Below are 18,775 nucleotides of genomic sequence, written 5' to 3'. Positions count from 1 at the left end.
TGAAGACTACCACTAGATTTTTTTATTAAAGGAAGCAAAATTAAATACCTTACACAATAAAATCACCATTCTGTTCTACACTGAATTTAATCAGCACAGCTCAATTTACCAATGACTGGGTTCATACCAATTAGAGAAATATTAAAAGGTTTCCTAAATGCCAATATTACTTCATTATAAATCCTAAATCCACAGCTTAAGGACCTTCCAGTTCAACAGAGCAAGCATCTTTTATTTGTGAATCTCTGGTTTAGCATCTTTTATTTGTGAATCTCAGTTTAAACAAGGGGAATAATGCAAAAGTGAGTAAGGCATCATCTCTTCCCCATAAACGATGATGTTCTAATGAGAAAAAGAGACAGCCAAGATAAATGTATGAGTTTTTCCTCTTTTAAAATGGAGAAAATGCAAAATAATACAATATTCATTTATAGTCACTCAGATTTAACAGAAGGTTAACTTTTTACATTGTACTTTATTTTTAATTAATAAGATGTTAGATATTTTTAAGGCCACCTCTGTTACTACCATCTCCTACTTCCTCCAACTCAGTCCCTTCCCACCAAATCACCACCCTGAAGTTGTGCATATCCTGTGAATGTACTTACAGCAATGTATAGTATTGTTCTGTACAGTTTTTAAATATACAATGAAAAGCACAGCTCCACTTTATTTTCTAGAGTAACTATTCTAACCTTCTGTTTTCCATTATCATTCACCTATTACCAAAATTTCGGTATTTGTTGAAATTTTCTGTTTCGGAAAATAAGTTCTGTATTGTCTGAATGGTATGGATAGAAGTCAATCCACATAAAATGGAGAAAAAATGATTACATAGTGAACAAAAAGACTGATTAGGATACTACCTTTACAAATCAGACTAAAACTAGGAAAATATGATTACTTTACTTTAATTATATTATAGATTGTGACTATGATTCTTAAATGTTTTAGAATAACTATGGTTCAATGTTTTTTTAATATCCAGTATTTTTCTGACAAATTTTATGATAACGTAAATTTACATTCATCATTGTGTTCTTGGCTTTATTCTCCTGTTTTTGTTACTGACTTTTATTAAATTTTCAACATCTTCTTTAATCTATTGATATTCAAATCGTTTTCTGTTGAAACCCAATTACATCAATACTCAGGCAGATTTTCTTTTCAATTGTTAATTGGCCCATCTGTTATAATTTTACCAGTAGCTTTTATGTAATTTACACTTAATACCACTTAATACCACTTTCATTAACTTTCTAAAATACTTCAATTTCCAAGTACCTTCCATTGTCTTTTGTATTCTACAGTATTAACCACATTGGATTATCAGGCAAGATGAACCAACAAAGGTTATGACAGAATACATGACTGAAATTAAATTCACTTTATAATCATCCAATTAAATAATTTCACGAAATTTTACATTGTAAAGTACCAGGATAGCCTAACGCTCACCTCAGGTGACTAAACTTTACGTAAATTTCTTCCTGACCATAGGCCCCATGACCTCCCTTTTCTTGAAGCATTTATTTTAGAAAACTTATTGCAAATTCGTTCTCTGCCACCTTTGAAATGTATATACATCTCCTTTAAAAGTCTCTTGCCAGCTTTAAGACTGGGGAAAGTCTTTCTTAAGTACCTGGAAACCATCTCTTCAAAATGTAATCATCCAGGAAGCTAACACCCCTATCTACAGTCTTTTGGGGAGGTAAGGAGCCTAATTTCACGGGGCACCTTGGGCCTAATTGTAAAACCCCAGCTATCATGAAGATTCCAGAAAATACAGCTTACCTTTGGGCAAGGACAATTAGCAGTCTCAGGTTGCCTATGTTCTCCACATCCAACCCCAGCTCTTAAAAACTCTCTAGTCCTCTGTTTCAGTGGAGTTGAGTTCAATCTCTTTCCCCTATTGTAATAGTTTTCAACAAAGCTTTACTTGCTTAACGAATTTGTGGAATGCAAATTTTCTCTGACAATGCTTCCTCCATTTCATTCTCTTAACTTCCAGGACTTATACACATAATAAATATTCAGCCAACCGTAAGTTCCTAACTCAATATTAGGCAATTTTTTTTTTTCACAAGGCAGCCAAGAAAGTTGAAGATGAACAAGCCCTCTTTATTAACTTATTTGCTGCTTAACTTCAATAGATACAGTGCATTTTTACCATTCAAATTGCAATGTTTGATTTTTAAGAGCAAGGGCCCTGATTTAATTCTTTTTTTCTCTCACACATTCTCAACACAACACTGACTGCATAAAATTTATCTCAAAAATATGGTGATGTTATATGATTATGGTCATTTGATTCCTAAATTACTAACTCTGAAAAACAGCTAAAACATAATCACAAGTTACATTAAATTCAAAGTATTCACTTGTGTATCAGACAACACAGCTGCAGAAGAAGTGAAAATAACCTAAATACTCAACTGTAGAGAAATGGTTCAGTAAATTACAATAACACATATACATTCAATGGGAAAACCAGTAATATGTATGTCAATATATTTGATGGGAGAAATGGTTGATTACAGACCTGGGGGTGGGAAATATACAAGATGAGAATGTGTTGTTTTATTACTACTGAAAAGGGAAGTCATCAATGAATTTAGGTCTTACTCCAAATGGTATAGAGCCATGATGAAGGGGCCAAAGATGGAATAATTTGAATACACTAATAATATATTAATTATTTAATGTAAATAACCCAATATACTAGTATTAAAACAAGCCTGTTAGTTCATAACGTTTTTTAAAAGGATAAGGAAATCAGAAATCCAAAATACAACTAATTTTACACAGAATAAAAAACATCAACTGCTTATTCTGAAAACTGACATGCAAAAGAAAATAAACATTTATGCTGACTTCCTTGCACAAATGATTTCAATGTAACCAAAACAATTTAGTTTATAAAAGAAAATTATTCTTTACAGATAAAATCTAACCAATAAATGTGCAATGAAGAAAGTTTAAAAATCACTATTTTGTGACTACTAGTGAAATAACTGATCTGGGCAATGCTTATCAATACATTACACTAGTCACTTATACTGGTAGATAAAAATGTTAGTTGGGATTACAAACCACCACCTGAACTCACTGATCAATCTAGCTTCTCTAAGTATATGACAAGCAGACACTACATGTTGGGTGACTACATACAATATGAAATTTAAAGCACCACCACTGAAGTATTTTACCAGAAAGATTAATGTCTAATCTAAATGTATTCAAGGCTCTATAGATGAATTTTGTTAAAGTAAAGGATAGGAAAAGTTAACTCACACTACAAAGAACCAAAAAAAAAAACCAGGATGGTAATGCTCTATAAGACAACCTTATTAATATTCTATGGCTGGTGTAAAAATTACAATGAAAAAAAAATAGCGATCTAAAATGACACAAGGTTCTTTCTTGTCTTACAGTTCCATAGGTTAGAAGTCCCACATGGTCTCACGAGGATAAAATTTAAGTATAGGCAGAGCTGCATTCCTTTTTGGAGGCTCTGGTAGAGAATCCATTTCTTGGTCTTTCTCAGCTTACAAAAGTCACCCACATTCCTTGGGTCATGGTCCTCTTTCTCCATCTTCAAAGTCAACAATGTTCCACTTCTCTGACCACTCTTTGGCAATCACATTTCCCTCTAAATCTCCTCTTCACTGTCTCCCACTTTAAAGTACCCTTGTGATTACATTGGGCATATGTGGAAAACCCCAGTACCTCTTCCAACCTCGATGTACTTAACTTAATCATATAAGCAAATTGTCTTTTTCCCTGTATGCTAACATTCACAGATTCTGGGGATTAAGGTATGATCACCTCTGGGGGCCATTATTCTGTCTATCTCAACACCTGACTCATTTTCTATTTTGAATTAATGGTATTAAAAAACTGACAGTAGTCTTCCAGGTAGGCAATCAGTAAGGCAACGAAGATACTAAATGAATGACACAATAGAACAGCTGGACTTCATTGATACTTTTAGTACATTACATCCCCCCAAAAACAGAATATACATTCTTTTCAAGTGATCATGGAACATTCTCTAGGATAGACAACATACTCATGCACAAAAAAATCCTCAATAAATTAAAGAGAATAGGAATTATTTCAAGCATCTTCTCTGATCACAATGGCAAGAAACTAGAAATCAATCACAGAAAAAAAAAAAAAATGACAGCATGGAGACTAAGTAACATGTTACTAAAAAGCCAATGGATCGATGATGAAATCAAAGAAAAGGTTAAAAAATACTTTGAGACAAACGACAATGAAAATACAACCATACAAAATCAATGGGATATAGCAAAAGCAGTCGTAAGAGGGAAGTTCATACTGACACAGGCCTTCCTCAGAAAAACAAGAACAATCTCAAATGAACCACCTAACCTACCTCCTAAAACAATTAGAAAAAGAACAAACAAAACCTGAGGTCAGCAGAAGGAAAGAAAGAATAAAGATCAGGGAGGAAATAAATAAAATAGAGATTAAAAAAAAAAAAGAAAAATTAATCAAACGAAGAGCTGGGTTTTTGAAAGAGTAAACAAAATTGACAAACCTCTGGCCAAACTAACCATAAGAAAAGAGAGAGGACACAAATGAACAAAATAAAAAATGAAAATGGAGAAATTACAACCAACACCACATAAATTTTAAAAAATCGTAAGAGAATACTATCAACAACTATATGGCAATAAATTGGACAACTCAAAAGAAATAGACAAATTTTTAGAAACATATAGTCCACCAAAATTGAATCAAGAAGAAATAGATCACTTGAACAGATCAATCACTAGAATTGAAATAGAATCAGAAATTTAAAAAAAAAAAAAGCCTCCCTATAAACAAAAGTCCAGGACAGGATGGCTTCACTGGGGGAATTCTATTAAACATACAAAGAGCTCATAACAAACCTTCTAAAACTCTTCTAAAAGACTGGAGAGGAGGAAATACTCCAAAACTCATTCTATGAAGCCACCATCACCCTGACACCAAAGCCAAACAAAGACACTGCCAAAAAAGAAAACTATAGGACAGTATCATTGATGAACACAGATACAAAAATTCTTAAGAAAATATTGGCCAACAGAATCCAACAACACATAAAAAAGATTATATACCATGATCAAGCTGGGTTTATCCCAGGGACATAAGTATGGTTCAACACACGCAAATCAAAAATGTGATACGTCACAACAAAAATCACATGATCATCTCAATAGATTCAGAAAAAGCACCTGATAAAGTTCAACACCCATTTATGATAAAAACTCTAACTAAAGTGGGTATAGGATGAACATATTTCAACATAATAAAAGCTACTTACAACAAACCTACTGCCAGCATAATACTCAACAGTGAAAAGCTGAAAGCTTTCCTACTAAAATCTGGAATAGGACAAGGATGCCCATTCTCACCACTTCTATTCAATATAGTATTGGAAGTCCTAGCCATAGCAATTAGACTAGAAAAAGAAAAGGGATACAAATTGGAAGAGAAGAGGTAAAGTTATAATTATATGTGGATGACATACTATATAGAGAAAACCCTAAAGGCTCCATACATGAACTACTGGAGCTGATAAAGGAACTCAGCAAGGTAGTAGGATACAAGATTAACACACAGAAATCAGTTATATTTCTTTATACTAACAATGAAATATCAAAAAAGGAAAGTAAAGAAATAACCTCTTTTAAAATTGCATCCAAAAAAATAAAATACTCAGGAATAAATCTGACCAAGGAAGTAAAAGACTTATTCATGGAGAACTACAAAACACTGATTAAGGAAACTAAAGATGACTTAAAGAAATGGAAAGATATTCCATGTTCTTGGCTTAGAAAAAGAATGAGTGTTGTTAAAATGTAATACTATCCAAAGCAATCTACAGATTTAATTTGATCCCTATCAAATTACCCAGGACATGTTTCATGGAACTAGAACAAATAATCCTAAAATTTATATGGAATCACGAAAGACCTATAATTGCCAAAACAATACTGAAAAAAAAGAATGAAGTTGGAGAAATAATCCTCCCAGACTTCAGCATCAAAACAGCATGGTATTAGTACAAAAACAGACATATGGATCAACAGAACAGAATAGAGAGCCTAGAATAAACCCATAAATTTTTGGTCAATTAACCTTTGACAAAGGTGGCAAGAACATATAATGGAGTAAAGACAGTGTCTTCAGCAAATGGTATTGGGGTAACTGGACAGCTGCATGTAAATCAGTGAAGTTATTTAGAATATTCCCTCTCAACATACACAAAAATAAACTCAAAATGGCTTAAAGATTTAAACATAAAACAAAACACTATAAACATCTTAGAAGAAAGCACAGGCAAAATATTATCTGACATAAATCTCAGCAATGTTCTCCTAGGGCAGTTTACCCAGGCAACGGAAATAAAAGCAAAAGTAAACAAATGGGACCTAATTAACTTACAAGCTTTTGCACAGCACAGGAAACCATAAGCAAAACAGAAAGACAACCTATGGAATGAAAGAAAATATTAGCAAAAGATGAGACTGACAAGGACTTAATTTCTACAATATATAAATAGCTCATACAACTTAATAAGAAAAAAACAAACAACGCAATCCAAAAATGGGCAGAAGACCTAAACAAGCAGTTCTCCAATGAAGACATACAAATGGCCAATAGGCACATGGAGGGAAAAAAAGAAAAAAGAAACACCTCAATATCACTAATTATCAGAGAAATGCAAATCAAAATCACAATGAGGTATCATCTCACAGCAGTCAGAATGGCCATCATTCAAAAGTCCATAAACGATAAACGCTGGAGAGGGTATGGAGAAAAGGGAATCCTTCTACACTGTTGGCAGGAATATAGTTTGGTGCAGCCATTGTGGAAACCAGTATGTGGATTCCTCAAAAGACTAAAGATAGATTTACCATATGATCCAGCAATCCCACTCCTGGGCATATATCCAAAGGGAAACTTAATTCAAAAAAATACATGCACCCCAATGTTCACAGCAGCACTATTTACAATAGCCAAGACATGGAAACAACCTAAATGTCCATCGATAGATGACTGGATAAAGAAGATGTGGTATATTTATACAATGGAATACTATTCAGCCATAAAAAATGACAACATAATGCCATTTGCAGCAACATGGATGTCCCTGGAAAATGTTATTCTAAGTAAGCCAGAAAGAGAAAAAAAAATACCATATGATATCACTTACATGTGGAATCTAAAAAAAAGACAAATGAACTTATTTACAAAACAGAAACAGACTCACAGCATAGAAAACAAACTTGTGATTACCAGGGAGGAAGTGGGTGGGAAGGGATAAACTGGGAATTGGAGATCTGTAGATACTAAGTACTATATATAAAATAGATAAACAAGTTCATACCATATTGCACAGGGAACTACATTCAGTATCTTGTAGTAACCTATGGTGAAAAAGTATGTGAAAATGATTGTATGTGTGTTCATGTATGACTAAAGCATCATAATGTACACCAAAAATTGACACAACATTGTAAACTGACTATACTACAATAAACTATACATATACAAAAATTTTTTAAACAAATAAAAGATAAAAGAACTGACAGTAGAAATTGTTTTAAGTATACTTAAGAGGCATAACAACAAAATATTATGTATGATCCTTTTAAATACTAATTCAAATTTTAAGAGATAATTTTGATAGGTGTGATGATTACACTGTGGTGATATGAGAAAATGTACCTACATGTTAGAAATACATACACTAGTGCTCGCTTCGGCAGCACATACACTAAAATTGGAACCATACAGAGAAGATTAGCATGGCCCCTGTGCAAGGATGACACGCAAATTCGTGAAGCAGTCCATATTTTTTAGACAGGATTTCAAAATTGTGGAATAGATGAACAAGATTGTACTGTATAGCACAGGGAAATATACACAAGATCTTATGGTAGCTCACAGAGAAAAAAATGTGACAATGAATATATATATATATGTTCATGTATAACTGAAAAATTGTGCTCTACACTGGAATTTGACAAGACATTGTAAGGTGATTATAAATCAATAAAAAATGTTTAAAAAAAAGAAATACATACTCTATATATAATACAGATGCTGAAGTATATATAAGATCATATGATGGCTAGCTTGGACTCAAAAATGCCTCAGTAATGACATCCTCCCCTCCCCCAAAAGTAAGAGGTTCATACTATGATCATCCTAAGGTAAACTCCTCAACATCATACTGTGAGCAAATAACAAATTGAGACTGAAATCCGTATCTGTCTGGTTTTGAATCCGATTGTTTCTTGAAATGCTGTGCTAGCACTACTCCTTTTTCCCTAGACGTAACACTAACAGGCGTATGTTATCGACTGAACAGAAAGAGTTCAAGTCACTTGTTCCAGCTGTTTGTTGATCTGGAAAACTAAGTCACTTCACTTTGAACTCCACTTGCACTATGGCTCTCAACAAGCTTTAATAAAATTGCCAACCACTTAAGAAATAACTGTTACTTAAATGAGACTGCCAAACTTGCCCCTTCTTATTCTGAAGCAGCTGCATTCCCGAGATTATCCACAGTTCCAGCGGTCCAGCTAGATCTTTGGGGCTGCGTTCCACATAGCTGTAAACTGTAAGAGAGATGAACTGCAAAATCCGTCTGCTCCTCACAAGGTATCACATCTGGTTCCCCAAAGGTCCTTTTGGATGCAGAGTATCTGGGTCACCTTTCACTTGCCATCATGTTGCTCAACAGGAAAAGTGGCATCTAGTCTATTCCACACACTCATAAGAGAAAGGATGAACACTGCACATTAAGAGAAATATTAATTATAGAAAGAATGTAGATTGCTTCTACTTATTTTAATGTAGCTGACCACTTTGCCTTACAGAAGTAGCTCCTATCCCAGATTTCTGTGGAATGGCCTTTCCACATATCAATAACTTTTAAAAATTGAGTCTATCCAAATAAAGGCAAGCATTAAGCTCCCTCCACTAAGCACTAAAATGTAGTAAGTGGAAGAAAAAAAAATTAATAGCAGATGCGTTTTCTGATTTAAAAATCTATTAGAGAATTTCTATGATTTGTTCTTGGTCTTTTAAAATATAAATTCATGCAATTTGAAATCTAAATTTTCAATGAACCTGATGTCTTTTTGTTGTATGACTGTACAACCAAAAGAGACCATTTTCTTAGCAAGAACACATTTAACACACACAAATTTCTAATCTACTATTCTCTAAGCTGTTTTCTTCCTTGGCATGACAACATTTTCTGAGTCCACTCACTTTCTCTGCAATCCACCTACCAGAATTCCAGTCTTATTTCTTATTAGAGCTATCAAAGCAGATCCTTGCTATCCACCTGAGTTCAGTCTTATTCTCCTCCAAAGCACCTTACACAGTAAAACCAGAGTGGTTTTCCAAAAAGCAAATCTACCCATTAATTTTTCATTAACCACCAAATATGATCCCAGTTGTTTAGTATAACATCTATGGTCCTTTATGATTATAGGTTTGCCAACTGTTCAACTTTATTTATTACTCCTCAGCCTGTACTCTGTTGAAATAATCCAAAACCACTTCGATTTTCCTGAGAAAATTAGGTTGTCTAAAACCTCAGAAATGACTCCCATCTGCTCACTTTTGCAGCCTTCTCCCTCCCCACAGCCACAAAAACTGATCTCTTTCTACTTAGCAGTGCCCACTTGGACTCTCTCCAGACACTACATCTGTTTGTTCTCCCAAATCCACTCTGTTAATGACCCTGCAACAGGTCTTTGCTTCTCATCCTAATTTGCCTCTCTACTCTACCTTCTCCAAACCAGACCCTGCTTCATCCTCAAATTCTGTCCAAGTTAAAGCTTGATCTAGGCAACAGAGAGAGAGAGTGTCCAAGAGAAAAATGTTATTGCCTATTTCAAAAACTCCCACCCCTTGCCACCATCATTGTAAGCTAGGGGAACTCCTAAAACACATTAAGGCTCAACCAGATATCATCTTCTCTGAGAAATCTTCCAGAATATCTCCCATGGAGCAAAATCCTTGATTCTCTCTGCTGCCAAAGTATTGTTCTTAGACTTGTATAATCTAGGTATGGGTTTTCTTGTCTGTCCTTGCTAGATGGTAGCACGTAGGAGTCAAGGGCCCTCTTTCATATTTGACTCCTAGGCTGGGAATGGAATCTAAGTGGTGCTTTCTAAGTACTTCTCGAATTAACGAGAAAAATCATGACTACCTATTACTCACCATTCTCCTCATTCTCTTCACCTCAAGTACTGTGTTAGTTGTGCCCTTGGTTCCAATATCAAGAACTATATGTTAATGACAAGATATATTAAGGAAATCTCTCTGGACTCTGCAAGCAAGGCAGCTAACTCAATCCTCTTAAGTGCTCAGCACTGAATTGACACATTACAGTATTTGAATAAGGGGTTTTCATTGTTGGTGGTGGTGTTTTGTTGTTGTTGTTTTTGCATGTACAGACCTTGCCTTCTTAAAATATATTTACTGGTAATGTGAGAAATAAATATGTACACAATCAGTTAGCAATTTTAAAATGGCTAGACTCCAGTTAAAGAATGTTTTTCATCTGCAGCATCTGTAAATTAGAGCCTGAGTCTTTACCAAAAGAGAAAACTCTTAGGAAAGAAACATATTATAGGAGCACACACCACAGAAACTGAAAGTTTCAAAAGGCTACTAAAAACATCTTAAACCCTTTGTTTCTAGTTCATTCTGTATTCCAAACAGAGCAATGTAAAACTTATTAATATTTCATCAAATAAAGGATTTCATTTAGAATTAAGCATTGGTTTGAAATTTAGTATAATGAACAAGACTTCTAAATTCCCAAAAGCCAAGCCAATATACTAAATTCTTAGTTTCCTTTGATTAAACGATCTCTTCTTTTTATTCACTGATGTGCTTTTTCCACTCTAAGCAAAACTGTAATCTAACTCTGGAACTCCTAGAAATAGGTGTTGTACACACCCAAATTGACCATAATGGATTTTGATCTCCTGATGAAACAGGCCAAGTGAAAGTGCATTCTGGAAGCAAAATGCTCCCATATGTAAGGGTTGCTTATATGGGGTTACAGAGGTAGATTAGACCTAGACAGATGGAAGCATCTCTTTTGACTGGATACACCTGGCTTTCTTCTGCCATGGTAATTTTGCTCAAACTATGATTTCTATCTATTCCACTTCTGTGATTTCTTGGTTCTTAAGTCTCATCCATTCTACAAAAAGCATCTCAAATGTCACTTTCATGGGTACGCTGCTCCAACCCCTTGAGGTACAAATGTTTCACACCCATCACAAAATTTGGATCTGAATTTAGCAAACATAATCAAAGTACTCATAGTCAAAATTACACTTAAAATACCTCAGGAGGGCACCACTTTACAGAATAAAAGATCATCTTTCATAAGTCTTCTCCCACTGCGAAAGACCACTACTCTCGAGCTGAGCACCAGTGAAGGGATTTCTAGAATTCCTGTACAATATAGGACTTACTAGTCACATGTGGTTATTAAGCACTTAAAATGAGGCTAGTGCCACAGGTTGAAATGATAATGCCTTAGATATATTTGATTAAATAAAATAAATTGTTAAAATTAATTGTACGACTTTCAGTTTCCAGCCCAGCATGTAAGGAGCTTGAAAGTCACCATTCGGTCCTAACCACAAGAAAAACTCTGAAAACTCAAAACATCAGCAACTCTTCTTGGATTTATCAGAGAAGACAGAACAAACAACCACCCCATAAATTGGAGACCAACAAGCAAATACAGAGAATCACAACCTACTTCAGCAGAAACCCCTGTGCAGTAGCCTTTGCATGCATCAGTGCCAAGCAGGAAAACAAACTGTAACTGATGAAATGTTGGAGACTCGTGTGGATAAGTCCAAGAGGTAAAAAAGCTCTTGGGGGACCAGTCATAGGGTGGCCCCTAAACTTTTATGAATTTTACCTTCAGGACTTGATCAGGTTCTCATAGTGAATATCTGAGAAAAAAATCTCTTCATGCTTCCAGCAAGGAGAGGGAAAAAGGAACCATTTTTAAATACTCTAGAGAATTCTGTTCTTACAAGGCCTGTCCTTAGGAAAAATTATTCTACCAGAACCTGACCTACTAGGGTTTTATTAGAATCTGATCTACCTGGAAGGAGGAAAATACCCAATTTTAGCCAAGAAAATACTCTAATTCCAAGCTCTAGCTTTCCACATGGGTAAAAGGAAATATCCAACTCCTAGTTCCTTCTAGACATCCTGTCTCACCTAAAGGGGTGGGTGTGAAGGGAACTGAGAAACACTGCTAAAGTTCACAAATCAGAAGCATAGGCTTATTAAAAGCCCAAGACCTAATCATAGGTCTACAGAATATTTTTTCCTTCCCCACATCTTACTACTGTATTCTAAAGGCCTAATTGCCTATGCTGCAGTACATAATGTCCAGCTTTCAACAAAAATTACAAGGCATACTAAAAGGTAAAAACACAGCTTAAAGAAAATGAACAAGCATGAGAACCAAAATCAATATGGCAGGAATGTTGGAATTATCAAACTGGAAATTTTAAAATTTATATATTATTAATATGCTAAGAGTGTTAATGGAAAAAAAATAGTTAATGTGCAAAGTGATGTAAGCAGAGAGACAAGAATTCTAAGAAAGAACCAAAAGACATATGGGAGATGATGGAATCAAAAACACAGTAGAGCCATGAAGAATATTTTTGATGGGCTCATTAGTAGACTAGACATGGCTAAGGAGAGAATTTCTGAGCTTCTGGATATAACAATAGAAATTTCCAAAGCTCAAAAGCATATTAAAATACTACATAATATATTATATATCTATATATATAGAGAGAGAGATATGTATGTGTGTGTGTGTGTGTGTGTGTGTGTGTGTGTATAAAAATACATAAATTCCTGGTTTAGAATGGCTGTTATCAAAAATACATGAGATAACAAATGCTGGAAAGAATGTGGAGAAAACAGAACCATTGTGCATCACTGATGGGAATGTAAATTAGTACAGCCAGTGTGGAAAACAGTACGGAGGCTTCTAAAAAAGTTAAAAATAGAACTACTATATGATACAGCAATCCCATTTCTGGATATATATCCAAAGGAAATGAAATCACTGTCTCAAAGAGATAGCACATTCCCAAAACACTCCCATATTTATTGCACAATAGCCAAAACATGTCTCTCAAGGAAGAAATGAATAAAGAAAGTGATATATACATATATGTTCAAATATTCAAACATAAAAATGAAGGAAATCCTGCCATTTGCAACAACATGAATAGAGCTTTAAGACATTATACTAGGTGAAGTAAGTCAGACAAAAATAAATACTGTATGATCTCACTTGTATGTGTAATCTAAAAATGTTGAACTCATAGAAACAGAGCAGACAGGTAGTTACCAGAGGCTGAAAGATAAGGGAAATGCAGAGATTTTGGTCAAAGGGTACAAACTTCCAGTTGTAATATGAGTAAGTTTAGAGGATCTAATGTATAGCACAGTGACTATAGGTAACAATATTTTATTATACACTTGAAAGTTGCTAAGAGCATACATCATAAATTTTCTCCCCACTTACACACAAAAAGATAATTATGCAAGGTGATGAAGGTGTTAACTAGTTCCATTTTGATAACTATTTCACAATATATATTTGTATCAAATCATCACATTGTATATCTTAAACTTACAAGATATTGCCAATTCTGTCTCAATAAATCTATGGAAAAAAATTTTATATTTAATATTTAAAAAATAAAAAGGTATGTCCAAGATTCAGAACACTGACAACAGTAAATCCTGGCAAAGATGTAGAGGAACAAACCTCTATTACTATTGGTGGGAATAAAAAATTGTACAATCTCTTTGGAAGACAGTGTGTCAATTTCTTACAAAACCAAATATATTTTTATCATAAGATTTTTGTCTGTTACTGGATTTTAAATGCTACATACACTATTTGTATTTTAACAGTCCATATTAAGATTGGATTATTCCACAACAAAAATAGTAATTCACTGGAGAAAAGAAATTTTGCCACTGTATTTTAGAATTCCTTTTTGAAAACTAGTAACCTGTTTGAAAGCAAAATAGTTACAGGTATAAACATACATCTATTTGATATGTGTTAGGGGGTTGATTAATACTCTTATTAAAATAATATTAATATAATAGTGAATTAATTTAATATTTTAAAATATAAATTAATTGAATTAAACCACGTCTGATAATAGTAGAATAACTTGTAGTAAACACACTTCTCATCAGGAACAAGTAGACAGCTACCAAGGGAACTAGGACTTGAGGAGTTCAGAATTCTAGAGAGAACAAAAGCTCACTGAAGTGAGCTTGGCACAGAAATTAACTGTACTTTTCCCACAAGGCATGTGCCAATTCCTAAATTACGTACAGCAGAGAGGCTAAGAAACTAAGCAGGAAGCATCAACTGAGAAGGATTAGGGCATGAGATAAGCTTTCAGCAGCTCTTTGGGGCTGAAGACCCAACAGTTAAGAGTTCAGAACTACTAATCAACCAGGAACTCAGGGGCAATAATTTCAGAGAGAAAGAAAGTGCATGAAGGTAAACAGAGACTACTGTGTTGCCAAGGTATTTACAAGTTTTTTAGCAGCTTTGTGGCCAAGAGGCTAAGAAGATAAGGAAGAAGAATGCTAGCTAAGAACTGAATTTTGGGAAGTTTCATCAATCAGGGTTAACAAAAATTAGAAATAGCATGTGCCAAGGGAGAGGGACCTTGACATACACCCTAGACTTCCACATAGGACTTTGGAAGTGCTATAGCTTAGAAACAAAGAGACATGAACAGGGTCTTTTTGTGTAAGAGGGGAGAAAATTTAAGATGTACACTCTTAGCAACTTTCAAAAGGCGTGACCCTAACTTTGCATAAGTTCAAGCTCAAACTGAATTAAACTAGTTTCCCCTACTCTAGCTACATTTCAGAAAGCAACTGGAATTCCTTTCTGGTAAGAAGTAACATTGTCCAGTGTTTCTAATAACCTCCACAAAGTTTCAAAACAATGTCCAATATTCAATCAAAGATTACTAGCTATATAAAGCAAAACACTAAATGACTGAAAACCAAGAGGAAAAAAACAAAGTTCCAAACGTCACCCAGTTATTAGAGCTTCTTACATATGGATTTTAAAATAACAGTGATTAATGTATTTTTAAAAGAGAAAAAGATTAAAATTTAACCTCAAAGCTAAGTCTATTTTAAAAAAGAACTACACAGAAGTTAAAAACGAAATATATATCTAAAGTTAACATACTGAAAAAATTGTTAATAGGAGACTAAACATAGTAGAAAACACTTGACAAGGAAGACAGAGACATAAAAGATAGATTGATGCATGGAGAGCAATAAAAGATGGAAATTATATGATACAGCTGAGACATGGGATAATAAAAATGTATAATTGGAGACCCAATAGGAGAAGAGTGGTAGGGAGTGGGGAGAAAAGAAGTATTTGGAGATATTGGTTAAAAAAGAATTTTAAGTGATAAACAATATGTCACAGGTGTAAAACTCTAGAAACAAAACAGGATAAATACAAAGAAAACCAGACTTAGGCACAACACAGTAAAATTCTGTAAAACCAAACACCAAGAGAGAATCTTAAAAACAATCATAAAAAACGTACATACTATTGTCAAAGGGGCAACAAATAAGATTGACGGTTCCTTTTTCAACAGAAACAATGGAAGCCAGAGATAATTAAGTGACATTTTTTAAGTGCTAAAACAAAACAACTGTCAGCCTAGAATTCAGCAAAATTAGATGGTGAAATAAAGATGCTTTCAGGAAAAAATGATTATAATTTGTTAGGAATAGATTAACACCAAAAAAAAAACAAAAACCTTAAAGGAGACTTTTAAGAAGAAGGGAAACATTTCAACTAAAAACAAAAAAATTGCAGGAATACTGAACAGTACAGAAAGCACATCTTTGTCTAAAATGATGATAATGATGATAATGATTGTGGTAGTGGTGATGGTGATGATGTTGGTTTTAGGATTTTAAAATGTAAAATTATAATTCATATCAACCATAATTCAAAACGATAGTGTACTAAAAGAAAGACAAAATGACATTGTACAGGTAGTGGTAAAAGTACTAAGTTATCTTAGATTCTATTAAACCAAGATTCTACATTGCAATCTCCTGGGTAATCATTAAAGATGAGTAAAAGAGTATTTTACAATAAAGATAATAAAGGGCAAAAATGAAATGATTAAAAACAACTCAAACTCTGAATTGATCCACTGGTAAGGACAAAAAGAAAGAGCACAGAGCCTTAAGGAATGTAGAGGGAAGCTTAAGATGATACATTTAAACCCAAATATAAAAGCACTATATTCATTAATGCCTAAGATTGCCTATTATTTGGCAGTCCCTGCTAAAGCTGAACATATGGATATTCTATGACTTAGTAATTATTCTCATCGTCACACAGCCCTCAGAAATGTTTAAGTACCTTTGTCAAAAGACATGTACAGAAGCTCTGTAACAGCGTTATTTGCAATTGCTGAAAACTGGAAACAATCCAAATATCCATCAACAATAAAACAAACTGTGTATAAAAAGCTGTTAAATTAATTACTATAAGGCAGATCAAATGAACAAACCACTGCTAGAGGAATCACACAGCTGAATCTCATAAATAGAATACTAAGTGGAAAAAAGCCAGACATAGGAGTATACGATACATTATTACATTTAGTTCAAACAATTGTCAAAAGTAATACACAGTGTTTAAAATCAGGATAATGGTTAATCTGGGGAAGATGAAAGGTATTAACTGGGAAAGGTACCAGAGAGTTTCTGGTGTGCTGGTGTTCTTTCTTGACCTGGGTGATGGTCATATGGGATCACTTTATGAAAATCCATTCACCCCTTTAGGAAAATACATACGATTTATGTTCTTTTCTGAATGATGTTATATTTGAACAAATGAATTCATCTTTTAATGCATCTAGGTAAGAGAGGGTCTCAATGTATATTTTAATATGTGGTATTTTGGAAGTTAAATAAAAAGAATTTAGAACTTTTTGCCAATATATGAACCTCCTTATTCCCAAAATACTGTTTTCTCCCTTGTCATCAAAAACAGTAAAAAATTTAGTCAGGCCTAGTTTTCCAATATGGATGTTTTCCAGCAAAATGGATGTGTAAATAACGTTCTTTTCATCTACTCCTTTAGCAAATATTCATTAACCATGAAGGAAACTTTAGGGGCTTTCTAGAATACAAAAATGTAACTAGAGTAATAACACTCCAGTTCATATGAAATGGACATGAGAGAAAAACGTGCTTCTAGATTTTCTGTTCCAGTCTAGTTTAATATCTTATCAAGTATCTCCTCCAAGGATGATATATCGTATCAGTCTAGGAAGTTATATCCAAAGTCATTGGCAAATTTTGTATTAGCTGTTCTTCGGTTATATTATCACTTTTGAAGGTGTATAAAAATTGTAAAATTCAAAGCTTATTTTCTGTATTTTAAACGAATTTGTTGAGTCAAATCTATTATGTCTCCCTGCTAATAATATCTGAGAAGAAATGAAACAAATAATCAAAAAAAATATGGTGAAGAGCTCACATATCAGGAGAACAATCCAGAACATTTTTAATGAACTGCTTAGCCAGATTTCATCTAAGACTTCAGGGGCTGGTGCACATTTGAGTTCAAGACTATCACCTGGATGACTATTTAACAGCAGCCCTCAGGGTCTCTTGAGAAGCGCTGGAAGAAATGAGGCTGCATTTCCATTGCACCATCTTTCACAGCAGATGTTAAGTGCAAAACATCCTAGGGAAACATTAAGTCACTTGTTCCACAGTTGGTAAAGAGAAAAGGTGTATGTTCCATCTCTTAACAATACCCTCTCCAAAGCTCACAGTCAACTTTTAACCCTTACTACGTGTTAAAGTACAGCTACATTTGCTTTCAAATCCCCCAATCATATAATGCATCTCTTTATGGAGTGAGAAAAACACTATGGGTTTGTAGGAGAAAATGTGCTGGCTTGAAACCTAAAATCTATTTGAAATTGACTTGAAATTCTTACCAACTGATTCCTGAAGTGAACTGAAATCTGGAAATGGGTATCTCTGAACACTTGAGGATTCATTTAGAAAAGAGTTTCTTTTATATACTCAGAAAAGCATATGCTCTCACATCCTGTACTTACACTCTGCAATAGTTTTACATTTCATACCTAAAGTTACTATCTTATTTTCAATACGTCAATTGAACAACATTGGTTGAGGGCTCACTCCGTGCTGCCTCCTGGCTGCTGTGTCATTTAAGGAGCTCACAAAATTTGTGAAAGTTCTAAGACAATAAAAGCACTAAAGCATTGTGATATCGGTATAATCAATAAAGAACTGAAGGCTAGACAAAAAACACTAAAGAAATCTTGGTAAAAGTAAATTCTAGGCTGGATAAAGAGTAAATCCAAAGATCAAAAAGTAAAAATATCTGTTATATTTGGGAGACAGTAATGGAAAAGCCTGTGGAGAGTGAAAGTTATGTTTGGGAAATAAGCTGTAAAGTATAATGAAAGCATTAAGGTGTAAGGGATGGCAAACCTTAAATGACAGCTCTGGACTCATTTCTTTGGACAAGGCTGGCAGCAAATTATTAAAGAGACCAAAAAGAGATGAAAGTAGCCCAAAATGTATGAGCCAACTGGACATGTGT

The 18,775-nt window shown here is 34.1% G+C and overlaps 1 non-coding gene across 1 annotated transcript; it reads left to right on the top strand.

Moving 5' to 3' along the window:
- Nucleotides 1-7,771: 7,771 nt before the first annotated feature.
- On the top strand, nt 7,772-7,878 carry LOC116662886. Its single transcript, XR_004318968.1, has one exon. It is a non-coding gene; the product is annotated as a U6 spliceosomal RNA (small nuclear RNA).
- Nucleotides 7,879-18,775: the final 10,897 nt, after the last annotated feature.

This window comes from Camelus ferus, chromosome 3, assembly GCF_009834535.1.
Source record: "Camelus ferus isolate YT-003-E chromosome 3, BCGSAC_Cfer_1.0, whole genome shotgun sequence".
NCBI classification, from domain to species: domain Eukaryota; kingdom Metazoa; phylum Chordata; class Mammalia; order Artiodactyla; family Camelidae; genus Camelus; species Camelus ferus.
Note: the sequence above shows the minus strand (reverse complement) of the source record. Positions and strands in the feature narration are given on the sequence as shown.